Here is a 20,057-nt window from a genome sequence, read left to right on the forward strand (position 1 = left end):
TAATCTTTCTCTCATGAGCTTAGTGCCATATTTAGCTTATATGGAGTTTTACTATAAACAAAAAAGTATGCTTCTAGACTCTAAAAAGGAAGTCATCCCCTGGAAACTTCTTACCTCCCCCACCTCATTTCTGAGAGTGGAGGAGGGTATGTATTCTCTCCTCCTCAGACTGGCTCTTCCACTTCTGTTCACTAACTGCCTGTGACTTCATAGTTTCACAGAGCAAAGACAAGAGCCAGAGAGCCTACTTCCCTCCGTGTGTCTGATTCTAAAGCCTTCTGCATATAGCAGGGTCCATATACTGACTTTTTCTCTTAAATGCTTTGGTGAATTTTTAGAACTATGACCACCAAGGATTTTGTCCAGAAAGTTCCAAGGATTCTTCTCATAACTTCCCCCTCACACTCTAGCTTCAGCCAGCATATTCCACATAGAATCCCTCTCCTGGGACCATCTTTTGCCTCTTAGGTAGTGTTTCTCTTGGGGCCAGCCAACTCCAATCCTACGTTTGCCAATAGGAGTGTAGATCCCTCCCTCTAGGCCAATTCCAGGGAATACATGTGAGCTCTAAGTGATTTCTTGATGTCCAAGTCTCTTGACTTGAGGGAAAAGGAAAACATCCCCCATTCTTGAAGGATAAGATGGGAAATATACTCCAATAACACATTCTATCTTTGTCTCTCTCTACAAAAGAACTCTCTGCCAATCTTCCACAACAATTATATTAATGCTTAACTTCCTCTTCTAGATCTTCAAGATGGGTAATGTACTGGTGATGACAGAACCTATTTTAGGCTACCTGATTTGGAAATCTTGTTTGTGCTGGGACAAAAATTGTGAAGGATCAGTCCTCCAATTCTTTCTATTTTTTTTTTTAATATTGGATTTGGGGAGGGGCCTTTGCAAAAGAAAGAGGTTACCTAGTTTGCAGGCTCCCTAGAAAAGATATTTACTGGTTGGAAGGCCTTTTTTTTAGAGTGGAAAGTTGAAGTTTTATTAAAGGATAGCAGAAAAGACTTCTCCCTGGAGGAAGAAGAGGAGGCCATTATTTTTTTAAAATAATTTTTTAGTTATAGATGAACACAATACTTTTATTTATTAGATATGGTGCTAAGGATCGAACTCAGTGCCTCAGAAATGCCAGGTAACCGTTCTACCACTGAGCTACAACCCAACCCTGACAGCCAGTATTAATATAAGACTTTTATCAAGTTATATCTGACCTTTCTAGGATTACTTTTGGAAAACAAACCTGAATCCATGCATGTATCAGCATAGTTCCCTAGAAAATATCACATGAGCTAAATAATGATCTGAATGTAACACAGATTGTTATGACTCACATTATCTAGAAGAAATATCTCTGTACATATTACATGGACATATCATAAGGTAACCTTGGCCAAAGCATATCTTCTTGCAATAAGACAGGGACTGGGGAACTGGCTGGCAGTCCTGAATCTCTCTCTACTTTGACTGCCTAAGGATTATTGGTGTATTTGAATTATAGCTTGAATCTGCTAAGTATCTCTGACTCAGGAGAGTTTTAACTGACCATGCAGCCTTCTGTATTATGCAGATAACCTGACTCCTCATTTTACAAGGTAGAGTTAGTTTAAATTTATAACTTTAGGTTACACATCTAAAAAACAAATTTTTTTCTCTATTTTGTAGGTCATAAAAGGGTAATAAAACTTATTAGCTTTCTTTGGTTTTGTTTGGGGCTTCAAATCCAGTATTCGGTTTCTCCTGATCCTAATGTATAGTATGACAGACCTTAAAGGTGGCCTCTGACTGATTTCTATTAGGTGATGAGTTCCTTAAGGGGAGGAAATATGTAGGATTCATCTTAGGATCACTGGTACTTAGAATAAAGCCCATGTTCAAATAAATATGTGTGGTGATCTCAGAGTTTAAAGCCTGTTCTTTGTCAGAGTTTATGAATGAAGAATGGACTTCAGATCATATTAAATTTTGTCTCAGGGACCTTATTATAAGGAGCCCAAGCTTAGGGGTAAAAAAAAATAGAGGGTACCATAGAATCGCTGACATATGTCTCCCCACTAGACTCCACACACATGTTTTATGATTTTACAGAAGGGTCCTATTTTTGGAAAGTTATAGTGAGACCTGAGACATAAAGTTATTTTGTTTTGGTCACAAATCAAACCACAGATTCAGGGAAAAGAGCACTGTCTCATTTATTCTTTAAGCAATATTGACCAGACAGTGAATATTAAAGGGAAGATACATATTGCAGAGTACAGTCACTTTGAGGGTTTGACTACTGTGTAAGCACATGGAAACCCCAACCTTGGCAGGAATAAAGTGGAAATCAGTGGTCCTGAGGAAGCTGTTAACCTCAAGTAGCATGTAAGACAGAGGTGTTAACAAACAGAGCACGTTGCTTTGTCTGTACCAGGTGGAAGAAACCCTTAGGGTTCAAAACATAAACAACGAACTAGTGGAAGTTTTGATTTGGGCAGGGGTGGGAGAAGTTGGGCAACAGGTTCTGTGTTAAGCAGGTTTGAGCAATGAAATATCGTAGTGGACATATTCACTTCCAGGTGTCCTTTGTTATACTCAGAGACTATTGGGCTCTGGGGAAATAAGGATGACATATATTGATTGAATGGATAGAAAGGTCCAATTATTCATTTTCTAAGTCCACTCAAACAATGAAAAACGTGTCAGACCCTATTATACAAGAAAAAATTGAAAATGGGCATGGAGTGATGAAAGGAAATGAAAGGGTCAGACTTCAATAGGGATGCCACAGTGAAGTTAGGTAACAGACAGCAATTAAAGTAAAAATAGATTTAGCATCCTGTATTGAGTGACTTAAGAGACCATCAGGAAGGTTAAAGAAGCAAATTCCAGCCTCAGCTTCCGGGAATTTCTAGAGTGATTGGAAAGCTTCTACCCCAACTTGCAGCAAGCCATCACATTAGGAAGCCAGGAACCATAGCTTTGCACTGCTTCTCACAATCTGCACCAGCAAAATGATCGCCTTGGGCCCTGCCTTCTTCCCACTTAACTCAGCTTTACATCCAAACCTGGTGTGAGTGCACCATCTTGGTAGAACTGAAACCACCTCTATAGCTCCAGTGGCAGGGAAAGCTGGGATACAAAGCTTTCAGCTTTCTTTCCACTTTCTTTGGGAAACACAATAGAATGAGGTTGGAATGGACGCCCAGAACCATCATGATCAGCATTTAGAAAACCTTCCTCATCCCCTAGTTCACTTTGTTTACTTACTCATGTAAGAAGTGTTTATCGAATGTCTGTCATGTTTTTGACATTATTCCCTGGCTTCAGCCATAAACAAAACAGTCCTTTTCCTCATTTTACTTCTTTCTGTTTCAGAAGTAAAATTTGGCCCTGTGTGATTTGGGGCCAGGTGCACCTTCAGTAAGAGATGGCTTTGTCTCTGGCTGCTGCTGGTTAGAATTGGCTGCATTCTCAGCCTCTAGGGAAGAAGAAGATTGGAATCCGGAGGCTGCTGAATACCTCAGCTCTGGGTATCAGGTGGAGAGTAGAAAGGGATTGGGATACAACACTGCCAGGATAGAATTTATTTGGCTATAATGTCCCTTTCATCTTTTCTCAGAAACTAAGCCTGACCATAACAGTTAAAAGGAAGAAGCTGAAACACTTGGCCAAGAAGAAATGCAAACACAAAACCTCATTTAGCTGGGTACATATCTGCAGCAAATGGACAGTAGTGAACAGAAGGACATGGACCTCATGCTGGTTAGAATAGCTGAGGCAGTGAGGAAAAGCATGGGGTGCACGTAATTCATGGATATATTCAGAGTCTCAAAAGGTAATGAGACAACCACTTTATAGGAAGATTGTTGCCATAAATGTTCCAATTTTTTAATTCTTGGTTTGCACTATAAATACTGTGAAGAAAACTGGATACCACATCTGCCAAAATTTTGAAGAAAATGTCACAAAGAATTGGGTAGTGTTTTAAGATTTGGATGAAACAAATTATTATTTAAAGGTGAACAGCTTATCTGCTAGTATCTAAATTGATTTTATTTTTTTGCCTAGATTGTGAAAGAACTCACAATATGGAGTTGTCCAAAACATCATCGTAGTGCTGAGGCTCATTTAGACTGAATTGCCTTGACAGCCCTTTTGTGAGATAAATAAAAGGGATAAAATTTTTCCCCATTTTATAGGTTAGAAGATTATAGAGAAATGGTAAGTAATAATTGCTATTTACTGAGGAACTGCCACAAAGTGAGGGTTCCTTTCATTACAGCAAATCCTCCCAATGCTGTCACGGTAGATATGTTAGTTGCCTTTTACAAATTGTGAAACTATGGCAGAAAGAGGCAAACTTAATTAACTGCAGGTGCAAAGCTGACAAGAAGCAGGCATCGGCATTTCAACCTATGATTACCTGATGTCAACACCCATGGTTTTTCAGTTTGCCTTATGGCTGAACCAGGGCACAAAACAATTTTTAGCAGTGTGTGTTTTGCTAGCACCAGTTCACTACTCTGCTCTCACAGGTGCTAATAGGCTCAAGATATTAACTCAAGAAAACTCTTTAATAACTTTACCAATAAATAATAAATCTATAGATACATAAACACATAAGTGGATGACATTCTTTTGGAACTGAGATGCCATCACCTACTCCTTATATCTTTTCTTGGAGCTTCTTCTCACATTCTTTATCCTGTTTTTTTCAATCATAATGTAAACTGCAAGGCTATTCCTTGCCTTAGTGTAATACTGCAGCTATTTGGTAACTGTAAATGTTCTTTCAGAATACTAAACTGACCTGTTGCCCATTAATGTTCGTGCCATGTCTTTGTGCATTACAGCTTCAGGAACTTAGATTTTGGTAAGGGCCATGAACTTAACTAACTTCCAGAATAGAAAGTTACCAAATAAATAGCCAAACATTACATCTCAAAGCCCTAAAAATAATAGACACCAAAAGCAGTAGAAGACAGGAAATGATTAAAATCAGAACCAAAATCAATGAGATTGAAACAACAACAAAAAATAATTCAAAAAATCTACAAACCGAAAAGTTGGTTCTGTGAAAAAAATAAATATAATTGATAGACACTTAGCCAAGAAGAGAAAGAGAAAAAGTTCAAATTACTAAAATTTATAAGGAAAATAAAAGGAGACACAGAGACAAGATGCAGAGTCAGGAAAGGGAAAAAAAGAGTGGCTGCCCCTCAAAGCAACCACATTTATTTATATATCAAAAGTTACATTAGGTCATTAGTTCCATGACTACATTATTATTTAGTATTTCTTTAATCCCAGGTGCTAGATAACTGAAGTCAAAGTCCAGGCTAATCGAGACACAAGAGCCCTTTTCTCCGAGGATATTACCATAGTAACTAGTTATGCATTGGTATAGTTATCTTACTAGCTTCAAGGAGAAACTTCTGGGCATTCCAAGGGTGGGAATCAGAGTGCCTATTTCCATCCCCCAGGAGTTTGCTCACTAGAGGAACACTTCCCGATACATTTCCACAGTCAGAATAGGTTCAAAGATTTATGATGGAAAAGGAAATATCTCAACGGACACTACTGAAATACAGATGATAATCAGTATGAAAATCCATACTCCAATAAAGTAGAAAAAACTTGAAGACATTGAGAAATTTCTAGAGTCATAATACCTATGCAAATTGAGCCAGGAGGAAATAGAATATTTAAATAGAACAATTTTAAGCAATAAAATTGAAGGCGCCATCAAAAGCCTATCAAGAAAGAAAAAATCAGGACCAGACAGTTTTTACCTTCAAAGAAAAACCAACACCAATACTCCTCAAATTATTCCATGAAATAGAAAAGGAGGAAACCCTTCCAAACTCATTCTACCAAGCCAGAATCTCCCTGACACCCAAACCAGACAAAGTCACACAAAGAAAAAAACTTCAGACCAATATCCCTAATGAACATAGATGCAAAAATTCTTAATAAAATACTGGCAAATTGCATACAAAAACATATTAAAAAGATAACAAAACATGATCAAATGGGGTTCATTCCAGGGATGCAAGATTAGTTCAAAATATGGAAATCAATAAATGTAATTCATCACATCAATAGACTTAAAGACAAGAATCACATGATTATCTCAATAGTTGCAAAAAAAGCATTTGATAAAATACAGCATTCATTCATGTCCAAAACACTAGAAGAACTAGGGAAAATAGGAACATACCACATTGTAAAAGCCATCTATGCTAAAGCCAAGGCCAACATCATTCCAAATGGAGAAAAATTGAAAGCATTCCCTCTAAAAATTGGAATAAGACAGGGATAGCTTTGTTCACCACTCCTATTCAACGTAGTCCTTGAAATCCCAGCCAGAGCAATTAGCAAAAGAAAGAAATTAAAGGGATTAAAAGAGGAAAAGAAGAGCTCAAATTATCTCTATTTGCCAATGATCTGATTCTATATGTAGAAGACCCAAAAACTCCACCAGAAAAATTCTATAACTCATAAATGAATTCAGCAAAAGAGCAGGATATAAAATCAACACCCATAAGCCATTATGTTTCTATACTCAAATGATGACTTCACTGAAAGAAAAATTAGGAGAACTAACCCATTCACAATAGCCTCAAAAAACAAAACAAAACAAAAAACAACTTTGGAATCAATCTAACAGAAGGGGTGAAAGACCTCTACAATGAAAACTATAGAACACTAAAGAAAGAAATTGAAGAAGACCTTAGAAAATGTAAAGATCTTCCATGTTCTTGGATAGGCAGAATTAATATTGTCAAAGTGGCCATACTACCCAAAGTGCTATACTTTAATAGATTTAACATATTTAATGCAATTCCTATTAAAATTCCAATCATGTTCTTCCTAGAAATAGAAAAAGTTGTCATGAAATTCATTTGGAAAAAAAAGCAGTCCAGAATAGCCTTATTCTTATTTTCTTAATAAGAAAAGTAAAGCTGGATGCATCAAAATATCAGACTTTAAATTATACTACAGAGCTATAGTAACAAAATCAATATGATATTTGCACAAAAACAGGCATGAAGACTAATGAAACAGAATAGAAGGTACAGAGATAAACCCACATAAATACAATTATTTCATACTAGCCAAAGGTGCCAAAAACATGCACTGGAGAAAATATAGCCTTGTTAACAAATGGTGCTGAGGAAACTGGCTATCCATATGTAGCAGAGTGAAATTTAACCCCTCTCACTCAACTCAAGTGGATCATGGACCTAGGTATTAGACCAGAGACCCTGTGCATACTAGAAGGAAATGTAGGTCCAACTCTCTATCATGTCGGCCTAGGAACTGACTTCCTCAATAATACTCACAAATTGCAAGAGGTAAAATCAAGAATCAGTAATTAGGCTGGTATCAAACTAAAAAGCATCTTTACAACAAAGTAAACATTCAAGAACACAAACAGAGATCCTACAGAGTAGAAGAAAATCTTTGCCACCTGAACCTCAGATACAGTATTACTCTTCAGGATATATAAAGAACTCAAAAAACTTAACACCAGGAAAACAACAACAACAAATAACCCAATCAATATATGGGCAAAGGAACTGAACAGGAGAAGAAATATGAATGGTCAACAAGTACATGAACAAGTGTTTAACATCTCTAGCAATTAGAGAAATACAAATTAAAACGACACTGAGATTCTGTCTCACTCCAGTCAGAATGGCAATTATCAAGAATACAAGTGAAATTAAATGTTGGTGAGGATGTGGGGGGCGGGGGGAAGTACACTTATACATCGCTCGTGGGACTGAAAATTGGTGTAAACTCTCTGGAAAGCAGTATGGAGATTCCTCAGAAAACTTGGAAATGGAACCACCATTTGACCTCGTTATCCCACGCCTCAGTATATACCCCAAATACTTAAAATCAGCATACTACAGAGACACAGCCACATTGATATTTATAGGAGTTTAACTCACAATAGCTAAGCTATGGAATCAACCTAGGTGCCCTTCTACTGATGAATGGATAAGGAATATGCTGTATATACACAATGGAATGTTGCTCAGCAATAAAGAAGAATGGAATTATGGAATTTACTCTTAAATGAATGGAACTGGAGACTATCATGCTATGTGAAATAAGCCAATCTACAAAATCCAAAGGCGAATGTTCTGATATGTGGATACTTACACATAATAAGGGAGTGGGTGGCAAGAATAGAAGTACTTTGGATTAGACAAAAGGGAAAGAAGGGAAAACAGGAGTGGGAATAGGAAACACAGTTGAATGAATTGGACATAACTTTCCATTGTTCATATATGAATAAACAACCAGTGTAACTTGCATTATGTACAACCACAAAAATGGGAAGTTATATTCCATATATGTATGATATGTCAAAATACACTCTACCATCATGTATATCTATAAAGGACAAATAAAAAAAGAAAATATCACAAAAAGAATAAAAATTATGATGTCACACATGTGTTCAATCAAGACTGGTCTCTAGAAGGCACTAACTACTAGATCTTTTAGAAATCAATAAGACTGTCATCTCAATAGATGATATGGACAATAAAAGGAACATTTGAATAAAATGTCAATTTCATTACTAATCACAGAAATGAATAATAAAACAATGAGTTGCCATTTCAAACTGATACAAAATTAAATTATTTAAAAAACATTCAGTCTGAGAGAAAAACTTTAATCAAAAACAATAATACATTTCTGCTGGAGGAGGAAGTGGTTTAGTCACTTTGGAGAAGTTTCACAATAATATGTAAAGTTGAACATTTACCTACTCTATGATTTACCAATTTTACTATTAGATATATACCTTAGAGATAGCCTTGTAATGTCAATCAGGAATCATCTACAAGAAACTTCCTTGTTATACTGTTAACAAAAGCAAAATCTATAATCAGCACAAATGTCCACTGATTCGAAAATGGATAATCAGATTTAAAATGTGTAGCCACGCAATGGGATTTTACATTGCTGTGTCTACCAACACTAATGATTCTTACAAAGCTAATTCTGACTGGAGACAAAAATCAAGTCCCTGAAAACCACAAACAGATATTCAATAGCACACCCAAAAAAGCAAATCTAAATCATCCATTGTTCAGTATAAAGACATATATGGCCAAAAATTTTCTAAAGGAAGAGATTGATATACACAAAATATAGGGTGATTGTTACTCCAAGTGGAGGGAGAAGAATGCTTCTGGGTATAAGAGACCTCAAGGCAACTCTTAATGTTCATTTCCTCTTGCTGACTGGTGAGTACAAAAGTGTTTTAATGTTATTTTCTAAATTATACATGTGTTTTTATGCATGCTTTCTTTTCAGTAAGATATATTCTAAAATAAAGAAAAGTGTTCTCATAACAATTAAAATGATTAAATGTAGCTAATTTTCATAATAATGAACAAATCTCTAGAACAAAGAACTACATTATGAATGAGGAAATTTCTATGTCTCTATTGTCTCATTTATTTTGTACCACTACTGCATTTTGACTTATATTTTAAGGTTTTGCTTTTCATTTTTCCTTCTAAAATTCATTAATCCTTTCATGTTCTGACACTTATAATTATTGCCTGAGACATATTTAGTTTACAAATTATTATTCTTTGTAATAGAAATATATATGAAAATTGTCTTTCGAATTACTATTCGGACATTTTCCATAATTGACTAATTTTGAATCTCACATTACTTAAGTGCCTTAAGCTAAAGAAATTTATTTGGCAAAGGCTTTCATAACCAAAGGTAGTTTCATCAACAAGAACAATTACAAGAGTCCCAAGGCTCAAAGGCATCATCAGAGGAGTCTGTTGATATCATTTCAGTGTGGCCTCCCAAGTGATAATGCCCCACATCAGATAGTAGGTGGCCCTGAGCATTATTTCCAAACTCCCTCCTACATGACAGGATTTGCTCCTTTGGCAAGGAGATAGGTGGTAAAATACTGGAGTGACATGGATGCATTTAGTTTCTGAGATTACTGAATAGAACACACACATAAATCTAGCTGACTCAGTGGTTTCCTCTCTCTGCAGCATAAGGCAGGAAAGATATTTTAAAGCGATATTCACAAAAAGATTTCATTATAATGTTTCCCAAAGGATCTGGAAAAGAAAGGGATTTTTTTTTTAAGAGTGGTCTGGGAAGCTCTGCTTCTCACCAAGAACACCTGCTTTGGTGACACAGATTCCACTTTCTTGATAGCTCTCTAATTGGATGCTGAGGTTGCAGAAGCCAGTCAGCAGGTACATTGACTCTAAAGGTTTTTGAAAGAACAGAGTTCAGACATTTGTCCTTCTTTGAATGACTGTCTTATTCTCCGTGCTTATTTAGCAAAATCTTCAGGGGACTGTAATATCCCAATATTTAGCTGTCCAGGAGGACATAAAGCAGTGCACCAGAGATACTAAACAGCACATTATCAGGGAATTATGACAATTTAACCCTCACATTTGGAGGTACAAATTTAGATAATCTTTTAGGAATTAAAATCATCTTTGCAATAAAAGAAATAAAGACATTATTGAAGAATAGTCACAATTTGAATACTTAACTTTAGGCTTTGGATAAATTTTATATCCAACCTCCATGGGGTTGTGTTCCCAGACCCCTTAAGTATCTTTATATGGTTATAAGTGTATCTTCCTAGCTTTGATGAAAAAAGTTGGAGACACACCATCCTCACTTATTCCAGGATTAGAAGAAACTAGGTCTCCCTCAAGGACAAATCTGTGTTAAAATGTAAGGGGACACACCAGGGTGCTCCTCTGGGGCCATCTGGGTTTAAAGAGATGATTCAAGTCATCTGGGATAATATCTGCTATAAAGCATACATTTAATTGATGGCAGTAACTATTATTATCATTCCGTTGTAACAAAAACTCATAAAGGCTATGTATGGCAAAACAAACCCAAGTATTTATTGATGCATGCAAAAAATGTGTGGAACATTCTCTACATGCATCAAAAAATGTGTCAACATCTAATGAGACACCTGCTGTGAATCACCAGGAGAACTTTGTGAAACCTACCACAATACAAGCCAATTTACCATTTACATGGCCCAGTCTGCCGCCACAAATACACTATGAGATGTGTTTGTCTCCTTTCTTTTTTCCATGCTCAGTCCTCAAGTAGCTTCTGGTAACCACCTCTACTAAACCTCAGTGCATTTGGTGTTCTTTAAAATTTCCTGATGTCTGACCATGGTTTTATTTACAGTGAAGTTTCCTTTTTTACTAAAGATAATTACCCATCAATTATAAAAGTCCCTGTAAATTCCTTGCTGAGCTGAAGGACTGCTAAATTTTTAAAACTTGCTTTGCACTTGCTTCCAGTTTCAGGTCAATATGCCACACTTGTTATTTCCTCTGGCTTGTAAGGATGGCTTTGAAAGTCCAGGTTTGTGGCACAATGTTCTTAGGCCAGCACTTCTCCAACCTTAATGTGTGTAAGAATTGGGGATCTAGTTTAAATGCAGATTACATTGCAAGAGGCATAGGATGGGGCCCGGGAGTTTTCGATCCTGGGGTGCCCAGGTGTGCCAATACTGAGCTCACATGGAAGGGCAAAGCCCTAACCTTTAAGAAGTCAGGGTGAGCCATGCTTCAGGCTCATTAACTTCTCACTTCTTGCATTTAATGTCATCAATGAGCAGTTCAGCAAAGCTCTTCCATTGACTTCCAAGAGACCTACCTCTGGTAATGTTTAATGAATAAAGACTAAAAAGCTGTAGCCGGTTCAGGCTGCAGGGATTTCTGGATGCACCCTGGGCCGACGAAGTCAGTGAGGATGAGGATTTTGCTAATGAGCAAGGAAGGCTGTCACACCTGCTTACTGGAAAAATGGCATGTATATTTTACCAAAGTACATTGAACTAGGTATCTGTGATGGCAAGTGATTAAGGAGAAAGTCAACTCCAAAGAAATTTGTGTTTATTAGCGACGAAGAATTTAGCTGACTCATTTCTTTATTCTTCATCTCTTTTATCTTTCTAAAAATCTTGCTCACTCAACACCAAATGGCTCTGGGATACTCAGCTCTCAGTGGGGCGAGGAGACAAGCATTCATTCTCCTCTGTACAAAAAAAATGCCTTTTCTCCCAAAGGAATTTATTTGAAAGCTCTCTCTGCTGTTTTCACACTAGCCCTGAAGTTATCTTCCAGAAGCGGGTATATACATTTTAATCAGCATTATCCCTAGAGAAAACACTATACTCTAATTAATGGCTCCAACAATTGTGCTAAAGTGTAACAGTTGCCTGGCCACCACTGCCTGTGTTAACTATATGGTTGCCATTTGTTTAGTCAGAAGTCATGCTGGTATCTTCTCTAGGTAAGCAGCATTTCCTTCCAGAGCATCAGCAGTACTTGGTACATTGCAGCCCCTTAGCCTCCAGTGCAGGGAGGTCCTGGTCTTGCCTGCTTGGCATCACGGTGTCATGGAGATTATGATGGTGACAGGTTACGTTTTTTGAGGCTTTAGGGAATTGTAACAAATTAAAGGAAAATCACCATGCCCAATATATTCCCCAACACACAATACCTGTTCTGTCTTGGTTCTCATTCTCCCTACATTTCAGTTTCATACAAGAGAAGCCAACCACCTCTAGCTTGTACAGAATACAATAAGCAGAAAGAATGTTGGAGCATAAAACATGAGCAGGCAATAGCATTTACCAGTGCTGTGCTAAGCCATATTGGAGCCCAAGGCAAAAGGATCCACCAGTAATTACGTGTTTATTTGAAGTTGTAATATTTTGTTCACTAAGGGTTTTCTTGGCATTAATTTTTATTTTTCAACACATTTAAAATGTTACTTATCTTGATCACTGAGTTTTTCTTTAATGTCCCCTAAACTTTGTGTCCAAGATAAGTGTTTCAACATAGACTTGGCCTTCTTAGAGAGGCAATGATCTATTTAATGGCCAAGAAAATACGAAAACAAAGAAAAAGCTGAGTTAATGTCATTACATTCTGAGGGGAATAAAAAGAAAAAACTGACGGGTTATATTTTCATGAATTGGACATCAAAGCTGATAGGACTGGATGTTTGCACTCAATCTTGCCGCTGCAGCAAGCAGAAGCAGAAGCAGCATGCTGAGCCCTTTCTCGAAAGGCTCTTCAGTGTTTTAACGTTTAACCTGAAATAATTTTTAAAAAATATCTTTGTTGTGTTTTATTGGGGTCCCCTTTGTTTTGATAGGTCTTATATATAGTAATTTGAAACATTTTTCAAAGTTGAACTTTTAGTGCACCTGTTTTAAACAGTGAGATCCAACTAGGCTAGTTAAAGGAGGCAGGCAACTGCCCAGACACCCTGCAACGGGATGGCTTCATGCTGTCCTGCAAAAAACAATCTTTACCTGGAAGTGGCAACCTCTATTCTCATTTTCATCTGAAGGTATTCCTTGGCAGGAGCTTGGTTAGAAAATTGAGTTCCATGGAGAAGGCACAGATTTCCAGCTCACAATTCATGTGACACTGGTCACGTTAAACTATGTTCATTCAGTGTTAGTTTTTACTTAGTTAAATGGCAGATGTAATATCTGCCACAAATACCTTCTTAGGGCATTTTCAAAGTAATGGAAAGGAAGTTGCTTTGTGAAATATGTACCACCATATTCATTATTATGAGTTGACCATGTATTTACTAAGGTGTATGTAGAATACATGCATTCAGATATACGCGTATGTAATAAATTGTAATTGGGGAATACCTAGAGTTGCAATAAATGTACAGGACTTTATGTACCATCACTCACTACCTCCTTTATTTAGTATAGATTTAGATGGGTCCAATCAAATATGGTCAATCCCACATCTGTTTAGTGATTGAGCTGAGACCCCCCACCCACCCACTTGCAATATTGTAGTGACCTCTGCCTGGTCTGCTCAGCTCCCTCCTGATATAAATTCTCCCAGCCCTCCACTCTACTTATGATCCTTCTCGAACTAGAAGCTGAAAGAGTTATTTTAAAATATCAGTCAAATCTCATCACTCTCCAGCTCAAAATTTTCCAGTGATTTACCCTCTCACACAGCATAAGAGCAAAATCTCTTACAGTGGCTCTGACAACTTACAAAGCCTTGCCTTTCTCATTACTGCTCCACATCCATTTTTTTACTGTCTTCTGCTATTTCCTACATTTCTGCAACACTGGCTCCTTCAGTATTCCTTGTCCCCATCCTGCATTTGCATAAATTATTTAAATTCCCAGTACCTCAGTTTACTCACAAAGGATGGGCCTAATAATCTTAATAACTTCAGAGAACTTTTGTCAGAAACTAAAATGAAAATACTTAGAATAGGAATCATACATAGTATCAAAATGTAAAAATAATTTTATTACCTTCATCTGATTTTATTCCAGTCTCCAATTTGACTTCTGGATTGATAATTAACCTCAGAAAGGGTGACATTCCTTTGTTGCATATTCATACACAGCGTCTTGAAGACCCTAACTGTGGAGAAACAAAACTCATAAGCTTCAAATGCTAGAGTTTCCATGTCCCTTGTGACTATTTCTTAGCTTACAGTTTTCTCTCAATTCTTCTTTCTGTATCCTTTGGGGGAAGTTGTTTTAAGGTTTTTTTTCTTCTATTCCCTCCCATGTTCTTCCTCTTCATTTCCATTTAATGTGGTTTTTCCATTTTGCCTTCATAGTCATAATCCAGTTCCCCCCACTCTTGGCACCCTGCCTTCTGCCCTCTGTCTTCAGTGCTTTCCACAGTGTTCACTCTTCCTTCTTAGCTCTCGTGTGGGAGCAAGGGCACATTTACTTAACCTCTCTAGAAATTCTGTGTTTTGGCTTTCTGCAAGTGCTAAAAATAGATCATTCCTTGAAGGAATGTTTGGTGGGGGCAGAGAGGAAACTGATAAATGAATGGGACCTGGATCCAAGGCAGAGAGATGTGGCTACAGAGAATACAAAGGCTTCCCCACCTGGGCAGGCACTGGATCAGCAAGGCGGTCTGTGATCATGAGCTCAAAACCAGGGACTTCATTATCTCAGCCTGGGAGGCAGGAGCTGAGCTTGATAATGGCAATAAGGCATCCCCAAGAGTGGGTCAGGCAGGTGAGGAAAGCTGTGCATCTGGTCAGGACAGGAGGGGGCAATGAGCCCATACATTCAGCTGTTATGTGTCAGTGTGACAATGTCAAATGTCAAAAGTCTATTTGTTTCCCTTCTAAAGAGAAAGGACAGGCCTTTCGTATTCAATTTGCATTTTGTGAAAGAGTTTAAACATAATAATTTTAATACTCAAATCTGCATTTGATTTTTCAAAAACACAATTAAATAGAAAATAGCTCCTTTAGTGGTTCATACCTACAAGAAGACAAAAGTTTGGATCAAAATACATTTTTTTTTTTGTTTGGTACTAGGGATTGAACCCATTCAAACCCTAAGCTATATCCCCATCCCCTTTTTAGTATTTTATTTAGAGATAGGGTCTCACTGAGTTGCTTAGTGCTTCACTAAATTGCTGAGGCTGGCTTTGAACACATGATCCTTCTTCCTCAGTCCCCCAAAGCTTCTGGGATTTATGGGTGTGCACCACCACACCAGCAAAATATTACTTCTGATTCACCAGCATCAACCTGTATCAATAAAATTGTAAGAACAGGCCAAGTAATTTGGAGGAAAAAAGAACTTTGCTTGGGGTTAGGTCTTACAAATTCAAATAAAATGAGTGAAATTCATAGTATTTAAGGAACCAGTGCTTGATGTTTCTGTTCATTGAGCCAAACTTCAGGTATTTTGTTGTTGTTGTTGTTCTGACAATGGACATAATGATTACCTCAAGGTTTGCTGTAGGAATTAGATGACATAATATAGGGAAATGTTTAAAACAACAGATATTGATTATTTTGCTGTTCTATCAGAGGTCCTGGCACTGAGTGATTAATTTCTCTGCCCAGGCTCTAGTTGCAAGTCTAGTTGCACTGGATACTTGCCTAGGGAAAGACTCCTTTCTAAACCCATTCAAGTTGTTGGCAAATTCAGTTTCTTACTAGCTTTAGCTAGGATTATTCTCAGTTCATTGATGCACTCTCAAGTCCATATTAGGTGGCCCCTTTTATATTCAAAGCCAGAAAGAGAGAATCCTCACATACCGAAGTCCCTTTCGTATGTTTAGTCTCTGTGACTTTAGCAAGGTCTACTTTAGATCAGGCCTACCTGAATTCTCTAGCTCAGAGCCAACTGATTAGGAACCTAATCACTGTACTGGTATCCCATCGTATGCACACATCTGCCTCCACTCAAAGCAAGGACGCCATGGGAGCAGGAATCATGGAAGCCATCTGCGTTCAACTGTTGACATGAGGTGATTATTATTAGTGAGGCAAAAAGGAGAACCTCTGTGGTGGGGAAACACTTCTGGCCAATATAAATTTCAAGGGGTACGGTGAGGTATCCTATAGAAGTAAAACACATATAAGTTACTCCTGCAGGACAGGACTGCTGTAAAATGTAAGGGGATCAGGACTACTTAACTGAGGGGAGACCTCAGGAGGCTTCATGATGACCCAGTAACCCCTGGGGGAATGGTGTTCTGGCCTCCAGTGCACAGTGGGCAGAAAAGAAGAAACACTTCAGCCAGAGCACACAGTGACAAGTTTGTATGCAGGGGAGGACAAAGCCAGTAGTAAAGATGGTTAAACTAAAATAAGTGGCCTGAGGGACTCTTCAATCTGTATGGCTGGAAATCTTCTCCACTAGGTAAGTTGTCCCATCCCTGAGGTGTTTTGAGCCTAGTCCTGCCTGAAACCAAGGAGTCAGTGTTGAAGCCATTTCTTCCTGCCTGTGATCTGTGCCTCCCGAGGTGGCCTGTCTGCTAAAGCCAGTGCTGGCTCGCCACAGGTCCATTGCAATGTTGTGCTGTGTCTGAGAAAGAGTAAGATTAAGTCAGAATTCCTTGATTAAGTTCCAGTTAATATGAACACGAGAAGCCTGTGTGCTGCCATCACAGTGTTTGGCAGCAACAAGAGAAAGAAGAAAGAAGTGTAATAGAATAACAACTGATGACTTCTGGTCAGCTCATGCCCTCCACCCGCCACATCCCATTTGGAGCCAAGAGGCTCTGAACTGTGCACAACTTGGACTTCTCGCTCTAGCAGGTCATGGCTCTGCTGAACCTTCCCAGGGGAGCATGAAGCTCATTGCTCAGGAGATTAACTTTCCAAAGCCAAAATGCTTGACCAACTTGAAATCTATTTGTGGAATTTGTTATTTTCATCACTAAACTGTAAAAAATAAATTCAACAAATAGAGTCCTAATTCCCTTGCCCATCATGAAATATCTCTAATTGCTTGAAGTGTCCAAGAGTTAAGAGACCTGAGAGAGATATTGTGCATGCCTCCCCACCTTTCTCTCTCTCTCTCTCTCTCTCTCTCTCTCTCTCTCTCTCTCACACACACACACACACACACACCACACAGAGAGAGATAGGTAGATATACACACATATACATAAAACACTTTCCTCTTGCTTTTTTTAATGTCTGGAATTTTTTGTTTGAGGGAGGAGTTGTTCTGATTACTGTCAGTTTCTCTGACTAATGTGGTTTTCTCATCAGAGGCCTTGAACATTTTGTCACCTGAACTTGATAGCAAAGAGAAATTACAATAGCTTCCTTTGATATCATTTTAAACCAAACCAAACCAAAATTTGATACTAATAGAAAAATGAGGCACAGCATGTGTAATGGTTAATTTGAAATGTCAACTTGATTGGATTAAGATATATCAAGAATTAAGAGGCTTATGGGTGTATCCATGAAGGTGTGTCTAGGAATGATTGGCATGTGGGATAGCCAACTGAAATGGAGACCCTCCCTAAGCATGGGCAGCACCATTCAATAGGATGATGGTTTGGATGGAATAAAAGTTGGAAGAACAAGGGAGCAGCAGATGCAAGCTGGATTCTTCTTGAAGGGGTTCTTTTTTTTTTTTTTTTTTTTAATTTTTTATTGTTGGCTGTTCAAAACATTACATAGTTCTTGATATATCATATTTCACAATTTGATTCAAGTGGGTTATGAGCTCCCATTTTTACCCCATATACAGATTGCAGAATCACATCAGTTACACATCCATTGATTTACATATTGCCATACTAGTGTCTGTTGTATTCTGCTGCCTTTCCTATCCTCTACTATCACCCCTCCCCTCCCCTCCCCTCTTCTCTCTCTGCCCCCTCTACTGACATTCGTTTGTCCCCCTTGTATTATTTTTCCCCTTCCCCTCACTTCCTCTTGTATGTACTTTTGTATAACTCTGAGGGTCTCCTTCCGTTTCCATGCATTTTCCTTGAAGGGGTTCTTGATAGCTGCTGCAATCCTCTGAGAATATCAGACTCTGGGTTCTTCACTCTTCCAAAGCAGACTCTGCCAGTGATTCTCCAGAAGCCTTCAGTTTTGGACTAGGTTAGCACCATTGATCCCTCTTGTTCTGGGGCTTTAGCCTCTTGGACTGCACAGCTATTGGTTCTTCCAGCTCTGCAGCCTGCAGACAGCCATTGTGGACTATCCAGCTTCTGGTCTTGTAAGCCAACCTAAGAAATCCCCTTTTGAGAATTATACTTCCCACTGATTCTGTTCGTCTAGAGAACCCTGACTATTAAAATGTGTAAGGAAGAGAACAACTATGTTCTTACTTCTAATGAAGAACATAATTTTATTCTATCACCAAAAATTCAAATATCTGGTTTGAATTTCAGTAAGCATTTATGACTTGTTGCTACTTAGAGAACTAAAAGATTATTCCATCAAATATTGTCTCTGTCTTTAAGTAACTCATTAAAGATTAAAGAAAATGGAACATTAATATAAATAGGACAGGCACCAAGAATTATAGACACTGGAGAAAAGGCTCTGGATAAATGATCCAACAGAAAGGTCATGAGTATACTTCAGATTAGTGGTTGGGTATTCTGGGAGTATATATGTTGGACAGTGAGTCTAAGAGGGAATTAATAAATATTAGCAAATATCTTAGAGTTTATAAAATTTTCCTTACTTAGATTATCTCATTTATGGGAGGAAGGTAAGGTAAAGAATATTTATTGAAAGTTGGTGGCGTATAGGTACACTGTGAGGCACTTTTGGGGTACCATCTCATTAATTTCACACATTGTTTCTGAAAAGAGAGATGTTACCTGGATTTTACAGAGAATCTCCAGGAACCTCAAAGTTTTAAGTGCCTGTTACTCTGCATAAGAATTTGCTCCCAATTTTAGGAATTTAAATAACTTTCTTTTCTCTAATATTTTGGTCAGGAAGTTTGAAAAGAGTGTGAATAGACTGTTCTCATCTAGAATCATCTTGGACAAAAATAGTCAAATATCAGTGGGGCTTCAGTTCTTTTTGAAAACTAGGAGGGGCCAGACTTCTAAGCTGGTTCCTTTGCATAAGTGACAAATGCTTTGGCTGCTGGCTGGGAGTTTGCAGGGTCAGTTGCCCAGAATCTGAGGATGGGCAGACTTCAGATGTAATGGCTTGGCTTCCCCCAGTGCGGATCTTGCACGGGGCCATGTAGAAACTGCAGGGTCCTCCAGACTAGCCACAGGACTCATATAGCTTCACTTCTGCCACACTACCCTGGTTGAAGTGAGCAGAAGCCTGACAGACTGCAAGACTCCAGGAGAGATGATGAAATCCTACCCTTTGGTAAGAATATTTGGGGACAATATTTAAAATTACCACACTTGTTCAAAATAAAACTGCAAATAAAAGCCCAGTGAAATGTATAATAACAAAATCTCCAGTAACAACTCTGGGTGTATCATGAAGGATTTTTTTTTTTAATTTGCAAATGACAGAAACTTAACACAAGTGAGGTAAAAAGAATTTATAGGTTAGTGAATTATATCACAAGAAAGGCAGCATGAATCTGCTAACTCCTGTGGGAGCTTTGTCCTTAAATTGCATCTGATTCTCTGCATGTTGGCTGCTTTCCATCCCTTGTAGTCAGTCCACTGTCTCACTATCCTCCTGGCATCAACCAAAAGAAAGAGTCTCCTACTCCTTGGTTCAAATTTCAC

Source organism: Marmota flaviventris, chromosome 9 (assembly GCF_047511675.1).
Source record: "Marmota flaviventris isolate mMarFla1 chromosome 9, mMarFla1.hap1, whole genome shotgun sequence".
Taxonomy (NCBI): domain Eukaryota; kingdom Metazoa; phylum Chordata; class Mammalia; order Rodentia; family Sciuridae; genus Marmota; species Marmota flaviventris.